At 37.1% G+C, this 26,291-nt stretch overlaps 1 pseudogene; it reads left to right on the plus strand.

Annotated features, from left to right (window-relative positions):
- Window positions 1-246: 246 nt before the first annotated feature.
- On the plus strand, window positions 247-2,043 carry LOC115284360 (annotated as a pseudogene).
- Window positions 2,044-26,291: the final 24,248 nt, after the last annotated feature.

Genomic DNA, 26,291 nt, shown 5'->3' on the forward strand with positions numbered 1-26,291 from the left:
AAAATTCTCATCGCAAAATAGATTTTGGACCTATGATGGTGACATGTTAGCTAGATTGTTGTGGTGATCATTTTGCAAATATACAAATATAGAATAATTATGGTGTACACTGGAAACTAATATAAGATTATATGTCAATTATACCTCAATAAAGAAAGAAAAAACGGGAGAGTATTCAGACAGCACGGAGGTGTAGTGCAGACCCTAACAGGAGCGACGTCGGACGCATTCGGTCTTCAAAAAGCTATGTCAAGGCAAGATGCAAATGCCAACGCCTCCTCGTGGGTCGTTGCGTCCAGACTAAGCTCGGCGGTGTCCCGGGCTCCAGAAAGGAGGCCGACAGAGGATCCAAATCGAAGAGGTCAGGGGATGCCTAAGAGCGGCGGAGGTAGCAGCTGTAGTATTCTGGGCATCCGCAGGCTGTGGTGCCAGGTGCCCGGGAACGGCCGCTCTGCTTCAGGTTAAAGAACGAGTAGGTCGGCGCTGTGATCTGTCGAGGTGGGTCAAAAATAAAGGAGATACAAAGTACAACAAACACAAAAATACAGATAATAAAAGATTATACAGAGTCACAGGTCAGAATATTTGGCACCAGGGAAATGAAGGCCAAGGCCAAAACAGCAATAGATAATGTTGTTAAAGAACAAGAAAGTTATAATTCAAAACAGAAAATTGATTTACCTGCAATTAAGAAAAATTTTTACGTAGAGTCAGAAACAAGTTCAATGACACAAGAGCAAGTAGATATATGGAGGAAAGAAAATTATAATATAATGTGTGATGACTTGAAAAATGATGAGAAGCATCAGATACCAAACCCTACATGTACATTTGAAGATGCCTTTAAATATTACCCTGAGGCCATGGAAAACATTAGAAAGGCAGGTTTCAGGAAGCCGACACCTATCCAGTCACAGGCCTGGCCAATAGTGCTACAGGGATTCGATCTTATAGGAGTATCCCAAACTGGAACAGAGAAGACCTTGTCCTACTTAATGCCCGGATTCATCCATTTGGATTCCCAACCTATAATTAGAGAACAAAGGATCAGACCCGGGATGTTAGTCCTCACACCCACTGGAGAATTAGCGATTCAAGTACAAGCGGAATGTTTAAAGTATTCATATAAAAGCCTTAAAAGTATTTGTATCTATGGTGGAGGAGATAGAAATTATCAAATACAAACATTGAAAAAAGGAGTAGATATCATTATAGCAACGCCTGGACGACTGAATGATCTACAAATGAATAACTTTGTCGACCTAAGAGGCATAAGTTATTTGGTGTTAGATGAAGCCGACAAGATGTTAGATTTGGGATTTGAGCCCCAGATAATGATGATTTTATTAGACGTGCGCCCAGACAGGCAGACGATTATGACCAGTGCAACGTGGCCATGTGCTGTTTGCCGACTTGCAGAGTCCTATTTGAAAGAGCCCATGATTGTATACGTTGGCACTTTGGACCTGGTGACTGTAAGTACTGTGGAACAGAACATAATTGTCACCACAGAAGAGGAGAAGCGATCTTATATCCAAGATTTTATAGAAAACATGTCTCAGAAAGAGAAAGTCATCGTGTTTGTTAGCGGAAAAGCTGTCACTTAACAAGTGACCTGGCTCTGCAAAATATATCAGTGGAGTCTCTTCACGGAAACAGAGCAAAAAGACCGAGAGAGAGCATTAGAAAACTTTTAAAACAGGTAAAGTAAGAATACTGATTGCCACAGATCTGGGATCTCGAGGTCTTGATATCCATGACATCACACACGTTTATAATTATGATTTCCCCCGGAACATTGAAGAATACATACATAGAGTAGGCCATACGGGAAGAGCAGGAAAAACTGGAACATCTATTACTCTGATAACCAGAAAGGACTGGAGGATTGCTGGCGAGTTAATTAATATTTTGGAAAGAACCCAGCAGAGTGTCCCAGAGGAACTTGAAGCAATGGCTGAGAGATATAAGGCACATAAACTGAGAAGAGAAATGGAAAAATTGGGGAAAGCCCAGGGAAAATGGTACAGATGTTATTACTAATACTGAAGTGGTACCAACCTACTTACATAAAGATCTCAAGACCTTGGAAAACTAGGATGTGGAAATATTGCAAGCATGCTGGCTGCATGAAGCGATGACTAATTCTAAAATAATAGTGTTTAAAAAGTTAGAATTCAGTGTTTTATACTTTTAATAAAATTAGACATTTAAACTTGTTTAATTTTTTTCGTAGTTATTATTAAGGAATATAGTGTTAATTTCCCACTTGTTTTATTTAAAAATAAAAGTGCATTTTATCTCCTGAAATGTTCCTCTGTTAAGGCCAGTCTTTAAAGTGTTTAAAACCTGTTAAAATGTCTTGGCAGTGAAGAAGATACTATTGACAAAATAAATGTTTTTCTATGATAAAAGAAAAAAAAAGAAAGAAAAAACGGGTATAGGTGATAAAAATGTATAAACCTCCAGTTAAAAGATAAATTAGTTTTGTGGATGTAATGCATAGCATGGAGATTACACTTAACCATGGTGTATGATACTTGAAAGTTGCTAACAGTAGATCTTAAAAGTTCTTATCTCAAGAAAAAAATTATAACTATGTGAGGAGCCTGAGTGGCTCAGTTCATTGAGCGTCTGACTCTTGATTTCAGCTCAGGTCATGATTTCATGGTTTCTGAAATCGAGCCCCACATCGGGCTCTTTGCTGACACGGTGGAACCGGCTTGGGATTCCCTCTCTCCCTCTCTATTCCCTCTCTCCCTCTCTCTACCCCTACTCTGTTGGCCCACTCTCTCTATCTCAAAATAAAATAATGTTAACAAACAACAGCATAATATTAATTAACAACAATAACAACAATGTGAGCCAACAATATTAATTAGTTATTGTAGAGGAGAGCCATGGGGCTCGGTAGGCTGAATGTCAGACTTCAGCTTAGGTAATGATCTCTGATTTCATGAGTTTGAGCCCCCTCCATTGGGCTCAGTGCTGTCAGTGCAGAGCCCATTTTGGATCTTCTATCCCCCTTGCTCTCTGCCCCCAACAACACATGCTCTCTTTCAAAAATAAATACACATTAAAAATAACTATGGTAGGGGCACCTGGGTGTCTCAATCCAGTAAGGGTCTTCAGCTCTGATCATGATCTCACACTGTTCATGAGTTCAAGCCCCACGTCAAGCTCTGTGCTGACAGCTCAGAGCCTGGAGCTTGCCTCAGATTCTGTGTCTCTCTCTTTCTCTGCCCCTCCCCTGCTCACATACTCTCTTTCTAAAAAATGAATAAACATTAAAATATTTTTAAAAATTATGGTAGTAATCATTTTGCAATATATACATATGTCACATCTTTATGTTGTGTTTTTAACTTACACAATGTTATATCTCAATTATATCTAAATAAAACTAGAGAAAAACAAATTTAAAAACCTATATAACATACAAATAAAAATAAATGAACTAAACATTCCATTAAAAACGTGATGAGGAATCACAACCTAAAATTATAGTAATAAGACAGAAAGAATAGTTAAAACAAAAGCATAAATGAATGAATTAAACAAACCCCTGGTTAAGCTCAGAGCATTTGGCATGAAAGGCAGCAAACTTTGTCATTATTGGTGATGCAACAAGTCCATGCTAGGATCTAGAGGAACGTTTTTCCTCGATTTCTCACAATCCTTCCTTGAGAGTAAAGATTAAGTATTCCTATATATGTGTGTGCACATATATACTGTATACACATATATATGGGCACTATATATAATACATACATGAATACTATACATATGAATAGATGTGTGCATATACAATGTTAAATTAGAAACTTGGAGGATTAGCACGCCACTGCGTTTATGTGTAAGTGTGAGTATGTGTAGTGAAAACATAAAAAATTTCCTATATTTTGTTTAGGGAAGTTCAAATTGGAAGTAAAAGAATAAAGGAATATGTAGAATACAACCAATTCCTCAGAAATACAAGCAATCATCATGGAATAGTATGAAAAATTATATGCCAACAAACTGGACAATCGAGAAGAAATGGACAAATTCCTAAATACACACACACTACCAAAATTCAAATGGGAAGAGATAGAAAATCAGAACAGACCCATAACTAGTGAAGAAATTGAATCTTCTATCAATAGTTAGAAGTTAGATAGTTATCAACTATCTCCCAACAAATAAGAGCCCTGGGCCAGATGACTTCCCTGGGGAATTCTACCAGACTATTTAAGTAGAGTTAATACCCAATTTTCTCAAGCTATTCTAAAAAATAAAAATGGAAGGAAAACTTCCCCACTCATTCTACGGGGCCAACGTCACTTTGGTTCTCAAACCAGACAGAGACCCAGCAAAAAAGAGAAATACAGGCCAATATCTCTGATGAATACGGATGCAAAAATCCTCAACAAGATACTAGCAAATTGAATTCAAGAGCATATAAAAAGAATTATCCACCATGATCAAGTGGGATTCATTCTTGGGTTATGGAGCTGGTTCAATATTTGCAAATCAATCAAAGTGATACACCACATTAACAAAAAAAAAAAAAAAACACCATATGATCCTGTCGATAGATGCAGAAAGAGAATTTGACAAAATACAGCATCATTTCTTAATAAAGATCCTCGAGAAAGTTGGGATAGAAGAAAATTCCTTAACCATCATAAAAGCCATTTAAGAAAAACCCACAGCTAACATCATCCTCAGTGGGGAAAAATTGAGAGCTTTCCCCTTGAGATTAGGAGCAAAACAGGGATGCCCACTCTCACCACTGTTGTTTAACATAATGCTGAAGTACTAGCATCAGCCATCAGATAACAAAAGGAAATAAAAGACATCAGAATTGGGAAAGACTAAGTAAAATTTTCACTTTTCACAGATGGCATGATACTCTACATGGGAAACCCAATAGACTGCACCAGAAGTCTACTAGAACTGATCCATGAATTCAGCAAAGTTGCAGGGTACAAAATCAACGTACAGAAATTGGTTGCATTTTTATACACCAATAATGAAATAACAGAAAGAGAAATCAAGAAACTGATCCCATTCACAAGTACTTCCCTTTGCTTGTTTTATTTCTTAAATACTGCATATGAGTGGAATCATATCGTATTTATCTTTCTCTGACTTCTTTGGCTTAGCATTATACTCTCCAGCTCTATCCATGCCATTGCAAATGTCAAGATTTCTTTCTTATTTATGACTGAATAATATTCATATCCCACATCTTCTTTACCCATTCATCAATTGATGGACACTTGGACACTTGGGCTGCTACCATGTCTTGGCTATTGTAAATGATGTTGCTATAAACATAGGAATGGATGTATCTTTTTGAATTAGTGTTTCTGTATTCTTTGGGTAAATACCCCATAGCATGATTGCTGAATTTTAGGGTAACTCTATTTTTACCTTTTGAGGAACGTGTCTAATATTTTCCAGAGTGGCTGCACCAGTTTGATTTCCCACGAACAGTGCACGAGGTCTCCCCATTCTGAACATCCTCACGAATACCTGTTGTTTCTTGTGTTGTTAAATTTAGCCTTTCTGACATGTATGAGGTGATATTTCACTGTAGTTTGATCTGTATGTACTTGAGGGTAAATGAGGATGAACATCTTCTTATGTCTTTATTGGCCATCTGTATGTCTTTCTTTGATAAATATCTATTCATGTCTTCTGCTCTTTTACTGGATTATGTGTGTTTTGGGTGTTGAGTTGGATACGTTCTTTACAGATTTTGGATACAAACCCTTATTACATATGTCATTTGCAAATATCTTCTCCCATTTGGTCGGATGCCTTTTAGCTCCATTGATTGTTTCCTTCACTGTGCAGAAGCTCTTTATTTTGATGAAGTCCCAGTAGTTTATTTTTGTTTTTGTTTCCCTTGCCTCAGGAGACATATTTAGAAAAATGTTGCTTCAGCCAATATCAAAAAAAGTACTCTCTGTGTTCTCTTCTAGGATTTTTATGGTTTCAGGTGTCACATTTAGGTCTTTAAGCCATTTTGAATTATTTTTGTGTATGGCGTCATAGAGTGGTCCTTCATTTTGCATGTTGCTGTCCAGTTTTACCAATACAATTTGCTGAAGAGAATGTCATTGATTTATGTGTCTATATTAGTACCACTGCTGTAAACAGCTTTGTAATAGAACTTGAAGTCCAAAATTTTGTTGCTTCCAGATTTTCATTTCCTTTTAAAAGTCTGTCTATTTGGGGTCTTTTGTGGTTTCATACAAATTTTAGGATTGCTTGTTCTAGTTCTGTGAAAAATGCTATTGGTATTTTCATAAGGGTTGCATTAAATGTGTAATTGCATTGTATAGTATAGATGTTTTAACAATATTTGTTCTTCCAGTTCAAGAGCGTGGAATGTTTTTCCATTTCTTTGTGTCATTTTAATAGTTTATTGCCAAGTTGGATTCCATATAACACCCAGTGCTCATGCCCCCCTCCATGACCATCACCCCCCTTCCACTTTCCCCCTTACTCTTCAGCCTTCAGTTTGTTTTCAGTATTCGAGAGTCTCATGATTTGCCTCACTCCCTCGATTTCCAACTCTTTTTTAATGTTTAGTAGAATTCCCTTGGGAAGCCATCTGGCCCTAGACCTTTGTTTGTTGGGAATTTTTTTTCTGATTCAATGTATTTGCTGAAAATTGGTCTGTTCAACTTTTCTATTTCTTCCTGTCTCAATTTTAGTAATTTGTATATTTCTAGGAATTTACCCATTTCTTCTAGGTTGTCAATTTGTCGGAATTTAGTTCCTTTATAATATTGTCTTATAACTATATCTTTGGTGGTGTTTGTTATTTCTATCTTATTTGTGATTTTATTCATAGGTTCTTTTCCCTTTTTTCTTGATAAGTCTGACCATAGATTTATCAAAAATATTGACTTTGTGAAGAACCAACTCATGATTTAATTGATCTGTTCTATTGCCTTTTAGTTTCTGTACCATTTATTTCTGCATTAATCTTTTTAATTATCTTCCTTCCGCCAGTTTTAAGCTTTGTTTCTTGTTCTTTTTCTAGCTCCCTCATGTGTAAGTTTAGGTTTTTTATTTGAGATTTTCCTTACTTCTTGATATAGTCTTGTATTGCTTTAAGTTCCCTCTTAGAATAGCTTTTTGCTGCATCCAAAATATTTGGACTGTTGTGTATTCATTTTGTTTGTTTCCACTTATCTCATTAGGTCTTATTTTATTTATTGGTTGACCAATTCAGTTTATTAGCATATTATCTAACCTCCCTATTTGTGATCTTTTCATATTTTTTATTGTGATTAACTTCTAGGTTCATAGCATTGTGGTCAGAGAAATTCATGGTATGCTATTGAAGTTATTGCATTTGTTGAAGCTAGTTTTCAGGCTAATATGTGATTTATTCTGGAGCGAGGATGTTCTGTGCACACTTGAAAAGAATGTGTATTGTGCTCTTTTAGGATGGAATATTCTTTATATGGATGGAAAACCCATCTCTTCCAGTGTGTCATCCAAAGCCATTGTTTCCTTGTGGATTTTCTGTATAGATAATGTGTTCATTGGTGAAAGCGGGGTGGTAATGTCCCATACGATGATTCTATTATATTAGTTCCTTTATGTTTGTTATTAACAGTTTTAAGTATATTGGTGCTTTGTGTTGAATGCAAAAATATTTACAATTTTTGTATCTAATTCTTGAGTTTTCTTTTTTGTTATAATCTAGTGTCCTTCTTTTTCTTTGTTTTAAAGTCTAGTTTGTCCAATACTAGTATCGCTACTCAGGCTTTCTTTTTGCATCCATTCAATAAATGTGAAACAGGTAACCATCAAAACTTAGAGGAGAACAAAGACAGAAAACTCTTTGACCTTGGCTATAGCAACTTCTTACTAGACACGTCCCAGGAGGCAAGGGACACAAAAGCAAACATGAAGTATGTGACTTCATCAAGATAACTATTGGGACCTCATCAAGATAAAAAAAAAAAAACTTTTACGTAGTGAAGGAAACAATCAACAAAACTAAAAGAGAATGAACAGAATGAGAGAAGATATTTGCAAATGACATATCAAATAAAAGGTTAGTATCCAAAATCTATAAAGAAGTCATCAAACTCAACACCCAAAATACAAAATCTAGTTAAGAAATTGCCAGAATACATAACAGACACTTTTCCAAAGAAGACATCCAAATGGCTAATAGACACATGTCAAGATGCTCAACATCACACATCATCAGAAAAATGCAAATCAAACCCATGATGAGATACCACCTCATACCTGTCAGATTGGCCACAATTAACAATGCAGGAAACAACATGTGTTGGTGAGAATGCAGAGAAAGGGAAACCCTCTTGCACTGCTGGTGGGAATGCAACTGATGCAACCACTCTGGAGAGCAGTATGGAGTTTCCTCAAAATAACTAAAAATAGAACTACCCTATGATATACAACAATTGAACTATTAGGAATTTACCCAAAGCACACAAAAAACACATATTTGAAGGGATACAGGCACCCCAATGCTTACAGCAGCATTATCAACAATAGCCAAACTATGGAGAGAGCCCAAATGTCCATTGTATGATGAATAGATAAAGTAGACGTGGTATATATATACAATGGAATATTACTCAGGCATCAAAAACAATGAACTCTTGCCATTTGCAACCGCATGGATGGAGCTAGAATGTATTATGCTTAGCAAAATAAGTCAATCAGAGAAACACAAATACCATTTAATTTCACTAATATGTGAATTAATACTTATTCTTCTCAAACTATTCCAAAAAATGTAATTCATTCTATGAGTCCAGCATTATCTTGATACCAAAACCAGATAAAGAGTCCACAAGATAAAGGAACCACAGGCCAATGTCTCTCATGAACACAGATACAAAATCCTCAACAAAATATGAACAAGCCGAATCCAACAGTGCATTAAAAATAATCATTCATCTTGATCAAGTGGAATTTGTTTCTGGGTTGCCAAGATGGCTCAATATTTGCAAATCAATCAATGTGATACATCACACCAATAAAAGAAAGTATAAGACCCATATTATCATTTCAATAGGCACAGAAAAGGCACTTGACAAAATACAGCATCCATTCATGAAACAAACAAAAAACTTCAACAAAGTAGGTTTAGAGGGAACATAGCTCAACATAATAAAAGCCATTCATGAAAAAATCCACAGGTGATATCATCATCAATGTGGGAAAAACTGAGAGCTTTTCCTCTATGTAGAGGAACACAATGGGATGTCCACTCTCAACACTGATGTTTAATATAGTACTGGAAGTTCTACTCACAGCAATCAGACAGCAAAAATAAAATAAAATAAAAGACAACAAAATCAGTGAGGAATAAATAATACTTTCACTATTTGCAGATGACATGATACTCCACATAGAAAACTCAAAGGGGCGCCTGGGTGACTCAGTCGGTTAAACTTCAGACTCTTGATTTCGGCACAGGTCATAATCACACGGTTCATGAGTTCCAGCCCTGTGTCAGATTTTGCACTGAGAGCACAGAGACTGCTTGGGATTCCCTCTCTCCCTCTCTCTTCTTACCTGCTCATGTTCTTTCTCTCTTTTTCTTAAAGTAAATAAAATAAACTTAAAAAAGGAAACCTAAAAAATCCCAATAAATTGATAAAAATGATAAATGAATTCAGTAAAGTTGTAGGATGCAAAATTAATGTGCAGAAGTCTGTTGCATTTCTATACACCAATAATAAAGCAGTAGAAGGAGAAATTAAGGAATCAACCCTACTTACAAATGCAGCAAAAATAATAAGATACCTAGGAATAAACCTAACCAAAGTGAAAGACCTGTACTCTGAAAACTATAAAACACTGATGAAAGATATTGAAGATGACAGAAAGAATTGGCAAGACATTCCAACCTCATGGATTGGAAGAGTAAATATTGTTAAAATGTCTACACTACCCAAAGCGATCTAATATTTAATGCAATCCCTATCAAAATACCTACAGCATTTTTCACAGCGCTAAGACAAGCAATCCTAAAATTTGTATGGAATCTTTTTCTTATTTTTAATTGATTTAACAGAAAACAGCTAGTTCAAAATTAGAACATCAACAATGTGTTTGATTAAGTATGTTCTTATATGAATATATATGCTGTAATTTATGTATAAGTAAAATGAGATGAATAACTGCAATGATAGCAGTGAAGGGAGGAAGGAATTTGGATAATTTTCATTAAAGTACTTGTTCCATCTGTGAAGCAATATAGTATTATTTGAAAATGGGGGTGTGGGGCGCCTGGATGTCTCAGTCGGTTGAGCGGCCAGCTTTGGCTCAGGTCATAATCTCACTGTTTGTGGGTTTGAGCCCTGCGTCGGGCTCTGTGCTGACAGCTAGCTCAGAGCCTGGAGCCTGCTTCAGATTCTGTGTCTCCCTCTCTTTCTGACCCTCCCCTGCTCGCGCTGTCTCTCTCTGTCTCTCAAAAATAAATTTAAAAAAAAAACTAAAAAAAGAAAATGTGGTGGCTTGGGTGGCTTACTTGGTTAAGTGTCCAACTTTGGCTCAGGTCATGATCTTATGGTTTATGGGTTTGAGCCTCACATCATGCTCTGTGCTAACAGCTCAGAACCTGGAGCCTACTTTGGATTCTTTTTTTTTTTTTTAGTAGTAGTTTATTGCCAAATTGGTTTCCATATAACACCCAGTGCTCTTCCCAAGTGCCCTCCTCCCTTACCACCACCTCTTTTTCCTCTCCCCCTCCCCCTTCAACCTTCGGTTCATTTTCAGTATTCAATAGTCTCTCAGGTTTTGTGTCCTTCTCTCTCCCCAGCTCTCTTTCCCCTTTCCCCTCCCCACATTCCTCCATTAGTTTCTTCTGTTCTCCTGCTAGATCTATATGTGCAAACATATGGGATCTGTCCTTCTCCGCCTGACTTATTTCGCTTAGTCTGCTTTGGATTCTGGTCTCCATCTCTCTGCTCCTCCCCTGCTCAATTCTATCTCTCTCTCAAAAATAAATGAATGTTAAAAAAGAAATTAAAAAAAAGAGAAACTGGACATGGATTAGTAAATGTATATTGCAAACTCCATGGCAGCCACCTAAAGAGAAAAAAAATGTATAATTATATGCTAACAGAAAAGACAAAATGGAAACATACAAATGTTGATTGAAAATCACAATTACAAAAAAAAAGAGTGGAAGAAAAACAGGAATAGAGAACAAGGGCAATAAAGAGAAAATAGTAACAAACATGGGTATAAATGAATACCATAATATCAATTACTTTAATATCAATGGTCTAAATATACTCTTTAAAAGAAAAAAAAAACCAGAGATATCAGAATACTTCAGAAACCACGACTTCATTATATGTTGCCTATAAGAAACCCACTTTAATGTAAGCATACATATATAGTAAAAGTAAAGTTATTGAGAAGTATATACTATGATAACAGTAATCAAAAGAAAGCAGCAATAGGAATATTAATTTCAAATCAGGCAGACTTCAGAGTAAGGAAAGTTATCATGGTGAAAAATAAGCATTCCATAATGATAAAGGATCAATTCCCCAAGACGTAACAATCTCTGGTATGTATATGCCTGTCAAAAGAACATAAAATTACTTGAGCTAACAAATGATAGACCTATTAGGAGAAATAGATAAAACACTAAGGTACAGAAGTTGGTGCTGGTGTACTCCCAGAATTCACAAGTTGAAACTAATCCTCAATGTAATGATAATTGGAAATGAGACCTTTCCATGGAATATGAGTCAGATAACTGCAAAACTGTGCTTTTGACAATGAGTTTTCAAATGAAACACAATTTGCTATAACATATACTATTGTTTCATTGAAAATAATTTTGCAAGTATGTTTTATGTATGTTAGCAATAATTTGTATAGTCACTTCATTAACCTATGTCTGACCTGTATTTATTTGTTTCTCAAGCACACCAAGTATTGATACATTTGATGAAATTATAATGTTTTTCCAAACTATACTATGGTTAAACATAACATCTAAAAACATTGTCTAATACACCAGTTTTAGACAATACAATGGTGGTGGCATATATGGTGGAATTAGGGAACTCTTTTGCACTTTGTGTGTTCACTCAAACTTATTTTTCTGTAATGTAGAAATAATGAAGTTAGCTTGCTTTTGAGACGTGTCCATTAGTAAAAAGCCTACCGAATAAGGATACCTTAATCCATAATGATATAAATATTTGAATTAATAAATAATGGATTAAGAGGTATAAATTGTTTTTAAATAATTTCAAACACCATCTATAGATACTTACCTCCAAGAGATGAATTTTTTTCTTTTAATCTTAATTCCATTTAGTTACCATACAGTGTTATATTTGTTTCAGGTACACAATATAGTAACTCAACACTTCCATACATCACCCTGCGCTAATCACAGGAGATGAACCTTAATTCTGAATCTCACACCTGAGGTCGGGGCAGACTTAGTGACACAGTTTTAAAGAATAGAGTAGGTGAATGGAAAATAGTTACTGTGTACTGGAGAAACTAGACAAACACTATTTTAATGCTGCAGCCAAGGTCAACGTGTCTAGTGACCCAGTGATATTACATGTATATCATTTCGTCATAAACATGATGTGATGAGAAGAGCACTTTATCCCTGTGGTTTTCTTTCTCAAATCTCGTAACAACAGTCTAATCAGGAGAAAAAAACAGACTATGCCTGCACTTCTCAGCACTGTCATGAAAACAGTCTGGCAGTACCTCAAATGGTTCAACAAAGAGTTTCCATATGACCCAGAAATTCCACTCCTAGGTACACACCTGGGACAAAATGCAACATTAAAACATGGCCATAAATGTGTGTAGCATCATTATTTGTAATGGGAAAACTGGGGAAAAACCCAATTGTGCCCCAATTTGTGAATGGATAAATAAAATATGGTATATTATTTGGTGATAAAAAGGGATGAAGAACTGATATGTGATGCAATATGAACTTTGTCTAGAAACGTTGTTCAGAAAAAGAAACCAAATATGCAAAAGATCACATATTGTATAATTCCATTTTAATGAAATGTCCGGAGAGAAGTCATTGATAATGCTGTACCTATGAAATCCCCTTCTTTCCATCCCAACTTCCAGAAAAGTCTGTCGGGTGCATTTTGGTCCTTGTCCTTCCATCCCATTTGTCTTCCTGTGATGTTTAAGCAACAGTTCAGGCTTTGATCAGAAGATGGCACCAAAGTACCACCATTCTTGAACTTCTCTCCTAAGACTTGTCTGCAAGTGGGACAAAAACAAAACAAAACAAACAAAACCAAGAATCTGCCCCAAACCCAGGCTTTCAACCTATACAGAATGACAATTCTTTCTGTAAAAATCCATAGGTGTAAAAGAGGATTGTGAAAATATATACACTGGGACCTGAAGATCAAGAAGGAGCTGGTGGCAATGGTGCACACTGGTAGTTGGTGTCAGGTATGCCAAAGATGGTGATTGCACCAGGGAGTAGATGCACCAACCTTGCATCTACAGGACATAGATGCCTGAGAGGGGATGAGACAGAATGGGATCTGGACAGCTGTGTCCTTCGTCATGGTTAGGGAGTGACAGGGAGTAGGACAAGGTCTGGGAAGCCTTTACAGGCCAGGAGTAATGAAAGGTTAGATCCGGTAGGGATCCTCTGCACAGTCCACATTGTATATCACCTGACAATGATGAGGGAAGAGGAATCAAGCACTATGTAGTTTGCAGTCAACAGTAAATGGATCTGCTGTAATACTAATAATCATCTAAGCAGAATTAGTAAAGTAGCGAACAGGCTGTTACATGATATTTTTTTACTCTTTGTAAAATGTACTCCTTTCCATTAAAAAGTAACAACCAAAGCGGAGGTGAATGACATGCCACCTGGTGGTGAGATACAGGATGGCAGCTTTGAAAGTCAGACCAGGGAGTTCCTCAAGGGGAAAAGAAGATGGAGGTTGGGGGCTTGCTTTATGTGATCAGCCAGTTTTCTGGATTTTTTACTTAACTGAAACAATCCATCTGTATCCATCACCTTTCTGGGATATGAAAAAACCCCATTTTCTGAGATATATAAAATGAGATTGGAATTCTCATGTCAGTTTGTCCTGAGATATAACTGCAACTGTAAGCATGTATTGGATGTAGTATAGTGGATGGGGACTGCACACACAGACACACACACACACACACACACACACACACACACACACACACACACAGAGTCCATTTATTATTTTTTTATTTTAATTTAATTTATTTTTAAAATTTACATCCAAGTTAGTTAGCATATAGTGCAACAGTGATATCAGGAGTAGATTACTTAATGTCCCTTACCCAATTAGCCCATCCTGCCTCCCACAATCATTCCAGTAGCCCTCTGTTTGTTCTTCATATTTAAGAGTCTCTTATGTTTTTCCCCCTCCCTGTTTTTATATTATTTTTGCTTCCTTTCCCTTATGTTCATCTGTTTTGTATCTTAAAGTCCTCATATGAGTGAAGTCATATATTTATCTTTCTCTGACTAATTTTACTTAGCATAATACCCCCTAGTTCCATCCATGTAGTTGCGAATGGCAAGATTTCATTCCTTTTGATTGCACACAGAGTCAATTTTAATTTTTTTTTCATTTAAAGAATCTTAAGCAGGCTCCAAGATCAGTGAGGCGCCTGATGCAGGGCTTGATCCACGACCCTGGGATCACGACCTGAGCCAAAATCAAGAGTTGGGTGCTCAACGAACTAAGCTACAGGTGTCCCCAAATTTAAATTAACAAAAACCAGTATAGCTCAATTTGTAGTGTCAAAAGTTGTTTATTCTTGACTACAGTATTCAACAGATAAATTACATTCAGTTTTTGGCCCAGAAATCACATCCTGGCTGTTGACTGGGACAGTTACTTCAGATGAAATTAGTCCTAAGCAGTCTTTAATTCTGTGTCTGCCAGCAATTGCCCTATCCACCTTCTTACACAGACATATAAACTCTCTGTTCCGGAAGTGAAGTCTTTTCTGAAACTGAGTAGCAATATACACAGATTTGCCAATTAATTTGATATATTCTGAAACCCAGATCAAGACTGCACAGCATTTCACTGGTCTTTGATGATCACAAAGGCACCTGAGAATCCAGCAGGATCTCACATGACATATTTTTGTTGGATAGTATTAAGAGTCATAGAAGGTCTGCTAAGAGTCTTCTTGATCTGAGTATTGACACTAAAAAGAGCTTATTTGAATACATTTTTGGCAAATTTGCTCTGAATGTCATTCGGTAGTCTCAAAATGAACAACAAAGGGGGCTTCGCTTTGTCCCCCCATAGTTCCTACATTTTTTGTAATGAAGATGTATTATTTGTGTGAAGAAAGTTATAAAAACACTAAAAAATATAAAAGATAATATACAGGATGTTTGGATCCCAAGAAAGTGTCTTTTATTGTGATTAGAAGTCAAGTTGACTGAACATAATAATTCGTTATAATTGGCAATGCTTTTTCCGCAGACTGAAGTTTAGCTAAGTTTTGCATATTATCACTCGCTTGTTTTCCTCCTTTCATTGATTTTCATTACTTATGTCACTAAAAGCTAAATTTGAAATGTGTCAAAAATATCTATTTCCAGGTAAGTCACCCAGCACACATTCCTCACATTCCCTCTAGTTTCAATTGTAAAAATGATTCCAGCTCAGACAAGAATGATCCTTGTTGCACACTCATCAGCTCATGCACCCTCCTTTTTTTTATTGTGAATGGCTCTATCTCACATAAAAGTCATAACGTTAAGTATGAATATGAGATTCTGGCCAGCTAATGCCTCTTTGGTCTTAAAAAATAAACGCCTGTGTAATTCTTTTCTGAACATACTAGAGAAATGGAGATCTTTGTCTGTGAGCTCCTCTTCATCTACTGTCCAATGTTGTCCAAGTTGACAATCTTGATCTGTCAACTTCAAAGCTTCCCACACTGTCTTGAAAGCTATCTTGATGTCTATGGGCATGGCCATAGTGGCTCTAGTTATGTGCTTTTGCATCATTCATGATTGACCAGAAGCATTACCGTGGCCCAGAATCAGAGTAAATGCTCTGAAATCCAAAGATAGTGGATGCCTAACTCACCCAGGATGCATCTAATGTGAGTAGTTTAATTCCTTCCTGTAGAATGGCATGAAAAGGATTCAACAGTAGAAAAGGGACCTTGCTGGTGACAACAACTGAAAATGTCATGTTGACCAATTCACTAATAAAAATCATACAGAATTTGTTACATTGCCTTTCTTGTGTCTTTGCGGATAGTGGGACAAATCAGAGAAGTAGGAATGGTCTTCCTGTTATTGTTTAAAAATTCATTTTAAATGAATATTTTGTTTCTAGTTAGGCGAGAAAAAATAATTGTATCCGTTATTTGGTTTTATTGTCCCCTCCAAATTACATTGAGGTTCTAATACCAGATACCTATGAATGGAGTCCTATTTGGAAATATGGTCTTTGTAGAGGCAATCAAATTAAGATGAAATTATTAAGGTCGGCCCTAATCCTTTATGAGTGATGGCTTTTCAAGAAGGTGAAAATACCACCGAGGTTGGGACAGGTCAGGAGAACACGTGATGACACAGGCAGAAACGGGAGTGATGCTGCTGCCAGCAAGGAACATCAAGAATTGATGGTCACCGCTAGAGACTAGGAAGAGAAAAGAAGGAAAGATTTTGTCTAGTATCTCACTGTGCAATCCCCTACTAACACCTTGATTTCAGACTTGGAGCATCCAGAACTGTGACAGATTGTTTTTGTTGTTTTAAGCCACTAGTTTGTATACTTTATTACAGCAGCCCATGAAAACTAAGACAGTTTCTTTAGTTTGTTACTTTCCTTGTTGTATTTGCTGCTTTGCTGTGGTTAACAGTACACGTGTATTTTATAAGCAGCAGTGGCATATTTTGGTTCCATTTTCCTGGCCCTGGTGCAGGATCCAGAGCTGGCCATCAGTGGGCGCTCGTTTCCCTCTGATGCCATGTCTGGGATGTGCAGCTCAAGGGTGTCACCATCTCACCTCTTCTTAAATTTGGTTGCATATGCATAGTAATATTTATTTTTTCTATCTCAGAGAGAGAGCGGGGGAGAGGGGCAGAGGGAGCGAGAGAGCGAATCTTAAGCAGGCCTCACTCTCAGCACGGAGCCCAACATGGGCCTCCATCCCACAATCCTGGGATCATGGTCAGAGCTGAAATCAATAGTCAGACACTCAACCACCAAAGTGCACCGACATAGTAAACTTTCTGGGAAAAAAAGTACATTCAAATGAAAATAGTGCTTATCTTTGAATAATAGAATTTTAAGGATTTCTAATTATTGTTTCATTCCTTGTATTTTCCATTTTTATTGAAAACAAAAGCACTTGGGTTTAGAATTGAAAAAAAATAATAAAAAAACCAATATTTTCAGTCAGTCCCAAAAAACAGAGTAAGCATCATATGCATATAAGCTACATCTAAAGCAAGAGTATTTGGTAATAAAGAAGCTCGTGCCATTAATTATTGAATCAACCACTTGACAATCCCAATGTGTGCCTTTACTGATACCACAGATACCTAAGGAAGAGCAAGCATGTCAGTCAAATAAATCTACCATTCCTCAGTCCTGCGACCTCTCCAAAGTGAAGAATGTAGTGAAGGTTATAAGGGGAAAGTACTTTCACAAAGTGCTTCTCTCTGTTCTCTCTAGATAAAGAACTGAAAGCAGATTCATGAGTTTAACCTCTAAGTTAGCCAAGCAAGGAACTCAGAGGGTAGGGAAAGGTGGAGGCTGCATGAGATCACCCGGTGTTTCATCAGCCCACAGCTTCCAGAGGGGAGATGTTTCAAAAGGAGTATTCATGGGGAAGTTTAATTATAGGCTCTTTAGGCCCAGGGCAACCAATACACATGGTTAAGACACCTTTGAAGTATTATTCTTATAGAAATAAAATAGTAAATGGTAAGAAAAATAAACACATGCCCAGTACTTATAATACAAATCAACTTAAGTCTAAAATAGGACACCTCCCTAAACCAAACTGGGGATTTGGGTATTGATTTGGACACAAGAAAACAATCCCCTGAAGTCACTGTCCTTTCTCACCAGGGTGGCCCAGATAATATTCTTGTTGAACAGGTCTAGATGAATAACACTGTGAATGAAAGACAAAAATTATGCTTGGACAAAGGGAAGATGTTTCATGTTCAGGAGACACACAGACACTCTTTCAGGCTAACTGGAGACTGAGAACTCTAAGACTGATCACAGCTAATAATAAAGTGGCTAAACGTAGTATCTGTTGATTCTTTACAGGATGTAAGTAGAGTGAGGAAAAGGTATGTCCTTGTTAGAAGTTCTGGAAGAGAATACATATGGCAAGGAGCCAGAATGACAGGTTGGGATGTAATTCTGGATTTGTTTTTCTTGTTTCTTCCTTTTCCCCTTTTCAATAGATAGCAAGTCATCTATGAATAAAACCTGGCATAAACAATTAAATTCCTATTTTGAAAAATCTTTCACACTAATTTAAGGTGAAAGAAAAAGCTATAGTCAAACTAGATATAATAATAAACTCTACCACTCATTAATTTTCTTGAAGTACTGTGTATGTACATTTCCATTTGGTATTAGTTTCCTAGGACTTTTAAAACAAAATGCTACAGTTTGATTTAAACAAGATAAATTTATTATCTCACAGTTCTGGAAGCTGGAAGTCCAAGTTCAAAGTATTGGCCAGAGGTGGTGGTGATGGAGGAGGGCACTTGTGGGGAAGAGCACTGAGTGTTGTATGGAAACTTATTTGACAATAAACTACTTTTAAAAAATCTCAAAGTTTTGGCGAGATTGCTTTCTTCTGCAGCATATGTCCTGGGTTTGCACATGGCCACTCTCACACGGTTATGCCTAGGTCTGCTTTTTTGTGTCCTATCATTCTCTTTTAAAGATACCAGGTAGTAAGAGATCTGTACCCTGAAAACTACAGAAAACTTAAGAAAGAAATTGAAGAAGAAACAAAGAAAAGGAAAAACATTCCATGCTCATGGATCAGAAGAATAAACATTGTGAAAATGTCATTACTACCCAAAGCAATCTACACATTCAATGCAATCTCAATCAAAATTGCACCAGCATTCCTCTCAAAGCTAGAACAAACTATCCTAAAACTTGTATGGAAGCACAAAAAAACCCGAATAGCCAAAGAAAACCAAAACTGGAGACATCACAATCCCAGACTTTAGCCTCTACTACAAAGTTTTCATCATCAAGACAGTACGGTATTGGCACAAAAACAGACACATAGACCAATGGAATAGAATAGAGAACCCAGAACTGGGCCCATAAATGTACGGCCAATTAATTTTTGACAAGGCAGGAAAGAGTATCCGATGGAAAAAAGACAGCCTCTTTACCAGGTGGTGCTGGGAGAACAGGACAGCAACATGCAGAAGAATGAAACTAGACCAATCTCTTACACCATACACAAAAATAAACTCAAAATGGCTGAAGGACCTGACTGTGAGACAGAAAACCATCAAAACCCTAGAGAAGAAAGCAGGAAATAGCCTCCTTGACTTCAACTGCAGCAATTTCTTACTTGATAAGTCTCCAAAGGCAAGGGAATCAAGAGCAAAAATGAAATAATGGAATCTCATCAAGATAAAAAGCTTCTGCACTGCAAAGGAAAACAATCAAGAAAACTAAAAGGCAACCATGAAAATGGGAAGAGATAGTTGCAAATAACATGTTGGATAAAGGGCTAGTATCCTAAATCTATAAGGAATGCACCAAACTCCACCCCCCCCCCCAAATAAAACAAATAATCCAGTGAAGAGATGGGCAGAGGACATGAACAGACACTTCTCCAAAGTGGACATCCAGATGGCCAACATACACATGAAACGATGTTCAGCGTCACTCATCAGGGAAATACAAATAAAAACCACACTGTGATACCACCTCATGCCGGTCAGAATGGATAAAATGAGTTAATCAGGAGCCTATAGATACTGACAAGGATGTGGAGAAATGGGCACCCTCCTGCACTGTTGGTGGGAATGTAACCTGTGCATTCACTCTGGAGAACAGTGTGGAGATCCCTCAAAAAATTAACAATAGTACTCCCCTATAACCCAGCAATAGCACTGCTAAGAATCTACCCAAGGGATACAGGAGTGTTGATGCATAAGGGCACATGTACCCCAATGTTCATAGCAGCACTGTCAACAATAGCCAAATCATGTAAAGAGCCTAAATGTCCATCACTTGATGAATGGATCAAGAAGATGTGGCATATATGTACAATGGAGTGTTGCATGGCAATGAGAAAGAATGAAATCTGGCCATTTGTAGGAAAGTGGATGGACCTTGAGGGTGTCATGCTAAGCGAAATAAGTCAGGCGAAGAAGGATAGATGCCATGTTTGCACTCATAGATCTAACAGGAGAAACCTAACAGAGGACCATGGGGAGGGGAAGGGGGAAAGAGAGGTGGGAAGAAAGAGTGACACAAACCATGAGAAACTACTGAATACTGAAAACGAACCGAGTGCTGAAGGGGGAGGGGGAGGAGGAGGGAGGTGGTGATGGAGGAGGGCACTTGTGGGGAAGAGCACTGGGTGTTATATGGAAACCAACTGGACAATAAACTATTTTAAAAAACACAGGAGAAAATCCTTTTGACCTTGGGTTAGGTGAAGATTTTATAGATGTGAAATCAATACTACAATTGATAAGTGAACAAATCAATAAACTGGACTTCCTCAGAGTTATAAAGTCCTATTATTCCAAAGACATTGTTGAGAAAATTAAAAGACAAGCCACCAACTCGGAGAAAATATTTGCAAATCAGAACTCTGATAAAAGACTTGTATCCAGAATACAGAAAATCTCAAAGGTCAATAAGAAGAAAACAGATATTCCAATAAATAAATGGGCAAAAAATTTGAATAGACACTCCATTAAAAAATATATATATAAATATCAAATCCTCACATGAAAAGGAGCTAAACACCTTTTTTCAAATATTCAAAATCATTAGGGCTATGTAAATTAAAACTACAAGATATCATTATAACCCTCTGAGAATAGCCAACATTAAAAAATATTGACCATAACAAGACCTGGCAGGGTTGTGGAGTACAGAACTCCCAAAAGACTGCTAGTGGCAATGAAAAATGGTGCCAACATTTTGGAAAACAGTTCAGCAGTTTCTTAAAATGTCAGTCTTACAACTATTATATGACCCAGCCATTGCACTCCTAAGTATTTACCCTAGAGAAAGAAAACATATGACTGAGCAAAGATTCATACACAAATATTCATAGCAGCTTCATATTTATAAGAGTCCTAAATTGGAAAGAACCCAAATATCCATGACCAGGTAAATGGGTAGAACAAATTGTAGTATATTCATATGGAATATTAGTCAATCATAAAAGAAGGAACTATTCTTACATACAACAAGTGGATAAATGTAGAAATACTTAGGTTGCAGGAAACAAGACACAAAAATACCCATTGTATATTCCATTCACATAGAATTATAAGAAAAGGAAACTAATCCATACTGGTAGAATATCAGTAGTTGCCTGGGAATGGGATAGGGTCATGTGGAGAGAAAGAGGCTGGAGAGAGGTAGGTGGGAGCATTACCAAGGGGCACAAAGAAGGTTTTAAAAATGATGGATATGTTCATTATCTTGACTGTAGTATTTGATTCACAGGTGCATACATATATCCAAAGTTATTAAAGCATATACTTTAAATATGCAGCATACTGTATGTCAATGATATCTCAATAAAGTATTTTACATATATTTATATATTCATAATTATCAAATGAAATTAAATAAATCAGGTGAAAGATTGCCATAATTGTGTTCTGGTAGCATTAACAGATCCATCCTATGTCTTATCAAATTGATCCATGCTACATTCAACCAAAATAGAAATAATTGTTTCCAATAAAATATATCCAAATATTTAGAGAAAGGCGATGTCCATTACTTTCTAAAGTATAGAAATTTAAAAAATTCTATTCTAGGAAACTAATCATAATATTTAAGAATAACTTGTTATTTTAAGGAATGTGGCTCAGCACATTATAAGAGGGCAAACTCGAGGGTAACAATTATTTTTTTAATATTAAGTTCTAGTCACTGATATCTTTAACACTTGGAAATTTTCTAGCTCTTTAAAAACCATGTATATACACATTATATAATGGGGGGGGGAACCATGGGCACCAGAGAAGAATCTATTTTACAATGTCAAAATTGCTAGGAAGATCTAACTGCACATTTCCATACCCATAAGAGAGACTTGGGAATGGCTGATTATTATTTATACGGTGAGAACAACTTAGGCATATTTATTGCAAATGTATGGTAAAAGCCAAATAAGTTCCTTCCTAAAGTTAACAACTCATTGCTTTTCAGGGGGGAAAAAAAAGCATTGCTAAGATGGGCCTCAAGGGCTACTACACAGGGTGTAGCTGTTGATGAATAAAATTCTTCCTGCTAAATCTCTTCTCCCATGATGAGATCAAAGCAGCTTCTCTACTTCTAGCTAGTTTGTGAACTACACAGGAGCTATTCCATAACATGCTTTCGTTCAGATCTATGCACTCATTTGAGCCAGGTGAGGAAGACACTTCCTTACTGTCCTCCATGTGGTCTCCCCTGACACTGTGTAAGGGAAGAAGCATCCTCATTACCAGATGGCCATGGTACTTCCATTGTGCCATTCAGCTTCCTGACATCAGCACGGAGAAAAAGGCAAGGTGCCTCAGCATCATGAATAGGGATGGAAGCCCTGCATGGTCTCCACTGATACCATGAGGGGGGTTCTCATTTCTCTCAAGTTGGGATGAAAGTCATTGTTCCACATGCAGTCTTCTTTCATAATCCCCCAGAGGGTGACGATGGGTGCCTGATTACAATCAAGTGAGTGTAGAATCCAAACTTTCCACTCTGCCTTTGTTGGCATGCTGGAGGTGGAGCTCTGCTTCATACTGTTGTGTTAGAGCATTCGTGATCTAAAAACTGTCTTTCTTGCTGGGTTTCCCCTTCAATGGTTCTTTGTCCACAGAAAAGATTTTCTTGGGGCTCTTCTTGTCTTTTCCTGTTGGTGTTTTTTGGTCCCCTACTCCTCCAGCACCCAGTCTGGTATATATGAGGCAAAATACAACCAAGGGAATTCACTGTGTGTCATTACTTGGGTCCCAAAGTCCCAAGCTAGTCTGTCTTTTTCCTCTCCACCTTTCACAGTCTTATATTTGTTGCACATATAATGTCCAGAGATTTCAGCACCTAGCAGGAGCAACAGGGAGAAGTCTATCTACCTCTTCTAGTCCCCCAAATAAAGACCTTTTCTTTTACTTTTAATACAAGTAAAATATTTTTATATTTGCATTTCCTTCTTTCCTAGATAAAAAAATACCTAACTATTTACATCTTCATGCATGCTGACTTTTTCACTTAACATTCTGGAGATCTCTCCACAGCCCTATGTGTAGATTTTCACCATTCTCCTTTATACCGTATTTAGTGTATACTTTTGTGTGATCGTGTGATAGTTTATTTATCCATTACACAACTAATGAGTATTTAGGTTGTTCCCATTCTTTTGCTATTCAAATAGTGCCAGCATGAATAGCTATATGTATTATTGTATCTATATCTAAACTCATCAACTTAATCACATCTGCAAAGACCCTTTTCAGAACCATTTGGAATCTATCCTACTATTAAGAAAGAGAAATGGACCCCTATTTACTTTTTTAACCTTATGGTTATCTATCTTAGTACTACTTCTCTTCTTAATCATTCATTGTATCTCCACTGATGTCAAATGCTGTTTTATTCATATTCTAGTTTTTTAATGTAATTGAGCCTATGTTACTATTTTCTATTGTTACATTAATCTTTCTGTCAATTCCGGGCCAATAAAATAAAAATAAAAAGGATCTTTTACCTCCACTCACAGAGAGCTTTCTTTTTAATACAAGAAGCTACATTTTCTATCCAAAGGTTCTCAGTACCACTGTACTTTGAAAACGTCCCCTTTTCACCCAGACTCCCAGAAGGCTCTGTCTGGTCCATTTGGACCACAGCCCCTCCCTCCCATCTTCCTGCTCAGAGAAGTTCAAGCTGCAGTTCATAGTTTTGTCACACGATGGCATAAGCGCACCATCAGCATTAAACTACAAAGAAAGGTCAGCTAGGAGCAAACAACGCACAATACCCTCATTTAAAATATACCCTTTGAACCTAGGTTCAGAATAATTCTAATTCTGTCTGAGAAAACTGATAGGTGTAAAAGAGTCTAAAAACATACTTCAGAGCCTGCAAACGCGCAGTAGCACGCCTTGGCAGTGGGCACCGGGTGAGGCGGTAGCTTGGGGCATGAAGGTGACTAAGAGGCTGTGCTGTTGGAGCCCGGTATGGGCAGCTGTGTGCTGTGTTAAGGACAGGCGATGACAGGTAGGGGGTGGGGGAAGGACTGAGCAGCCTGTAAAAGGATGGGATAATGGAAAGTGAACACTCTGTTCTCTGGGAGGGGCCCTCTGCAGAGTGAACATGTCAACGGTACACTGAGAAGGGAAGAAATACATCAGTGAACTTGAAGTAGATTTGGGGTCAACTGTCGATGGAATTGCTTTAATATTCATATGAATTTTCCAAACAGAATTGGTGTCTAGTAAATGAACCATCTGATATTTCTTCCCGTTTGCTAAATGCATTCCTTTCCTTAAGAAAGAAAAAGAAAAATGGAGATGGATGCCGCCAGACAACCAGACCCAGGATGTCAGCTCCAAGAGTCTCAAACCTAAGGCTCAGCAAGGGGAAGAAAGGGATGGAAGTTTCTATCTTGGTCTAATGGTTTCAGTCAGAGTTTAATGAAATTTTTTAACCGACTATCAGCCATCCAGCTGTATCACCATCCTTTTGGAGGTTATCTAAACCTGAGATTAGAAATCCAAACTTGGTTTCAACTGAAGATAAAGCTGCACTTGTGAATGCAAGTATCTGGGGTGATACAGCTAGGACACACCTATAAACACACACAGGTACAGGTAGACACACTTTCTATATTTTCTTACTCCAGTTTTCCAAGTAATTGAATGAAATGAATGCTTTTCTAACTAATGAATACATGTGCACATTACTTTTCTGAATCTGTTTATAAGTATATTTTGCTTTCAAATTTTCATCAAAATACTTTTTTCCTGAGTACAATATTTCAAATAGTATATGAAAGTACATTTGTAGACTGAAATTGTCCTGCATCTCTCACCAGCTAGATTCCTACCCTGCGACATGAAGGAGTCTGTAGTCACAGGATGGGTCCTCATCTCCAGATGTGTAGGTGAAGGGTACATGAAAATAGATATCTGCACACACACAGTCTTTTCCAATATAGGGATTAGGACCCATGATCTCTGTGGACTACTATGAGGCCTGTTTCTCATCTTTTGCATATTGTATTTTTCCACTCAATATGAATCTAAGCATTTATACTTGCATCTTATTAATGCTTGTGGTTTGGACATATTATGACATGTGTATTGTTAATTTAGAATTTTACATGAAGCTTCTTTTTAAATTATGTGCCAGTTTTTATTACCAAGTGTGTTTCACAAACTATGAATACTAATCCAGTAGATGAGTTGTAGTTTGCAAATGTTTTCTCCCTTGTCTTCACACACTTCTTAATATATCCTCCATTTAGAATGTTTTACATTTCAATAATACTGTGACTTAAAAATTACATAGCTCACAATTCTAAAAATTAAGTGGGTAACACACAGAGAACCCTCAGAGACCATGTAAGGCAGCCCCTAAGGTTTAAGTCATACAGAGTTCAGGGGGATTCAAGACAAAAAGTGAAAAATCTTAAAATGATTCCACAGTTAGCTGTTCATCCTAAGAAAATAAATTATTTCCCTAATTTATTTAAATTCCCTTCAAGTCTGTACCCTGATTTTGAATAATGTATATCTTGAATACATGTTAAGATTAAAGGAGATTAAATATAAAGTGCATTTGCTTAAAGTAGCTCTGTACATACTGTTTTCCTTCCCTCTAGATTACCTGTCTGATCTGTGCTTCTGCCTCGGCCTAATTTATCACTTCAAGGATCAGCCAACACATGTGGCCCAATACCCAGGTCTCTCAACACAAAGGGCAAGAGTTCATCTCCTCTGTCACCTTCATCACCCAGAGGGGCTGCTTAAGGACCTCATCAAAATAAAATTGGGAAAAATATTT

Source organism: Suricata suricatta, chromosome X (genome assembly GCF_006229205.1).
Source record: "Suricata suricatta isolate VVHF042 chromosome X, meerkat_22Aug2017_6uvM2_HiC, whole genome shotgun sequence".
NCBI classification, from domain to species: Eukaryota; Metazoa; Chordata; class Mammalia; order Carnivora; family Herpestidae; genus Suricata; species Suricata suricatta.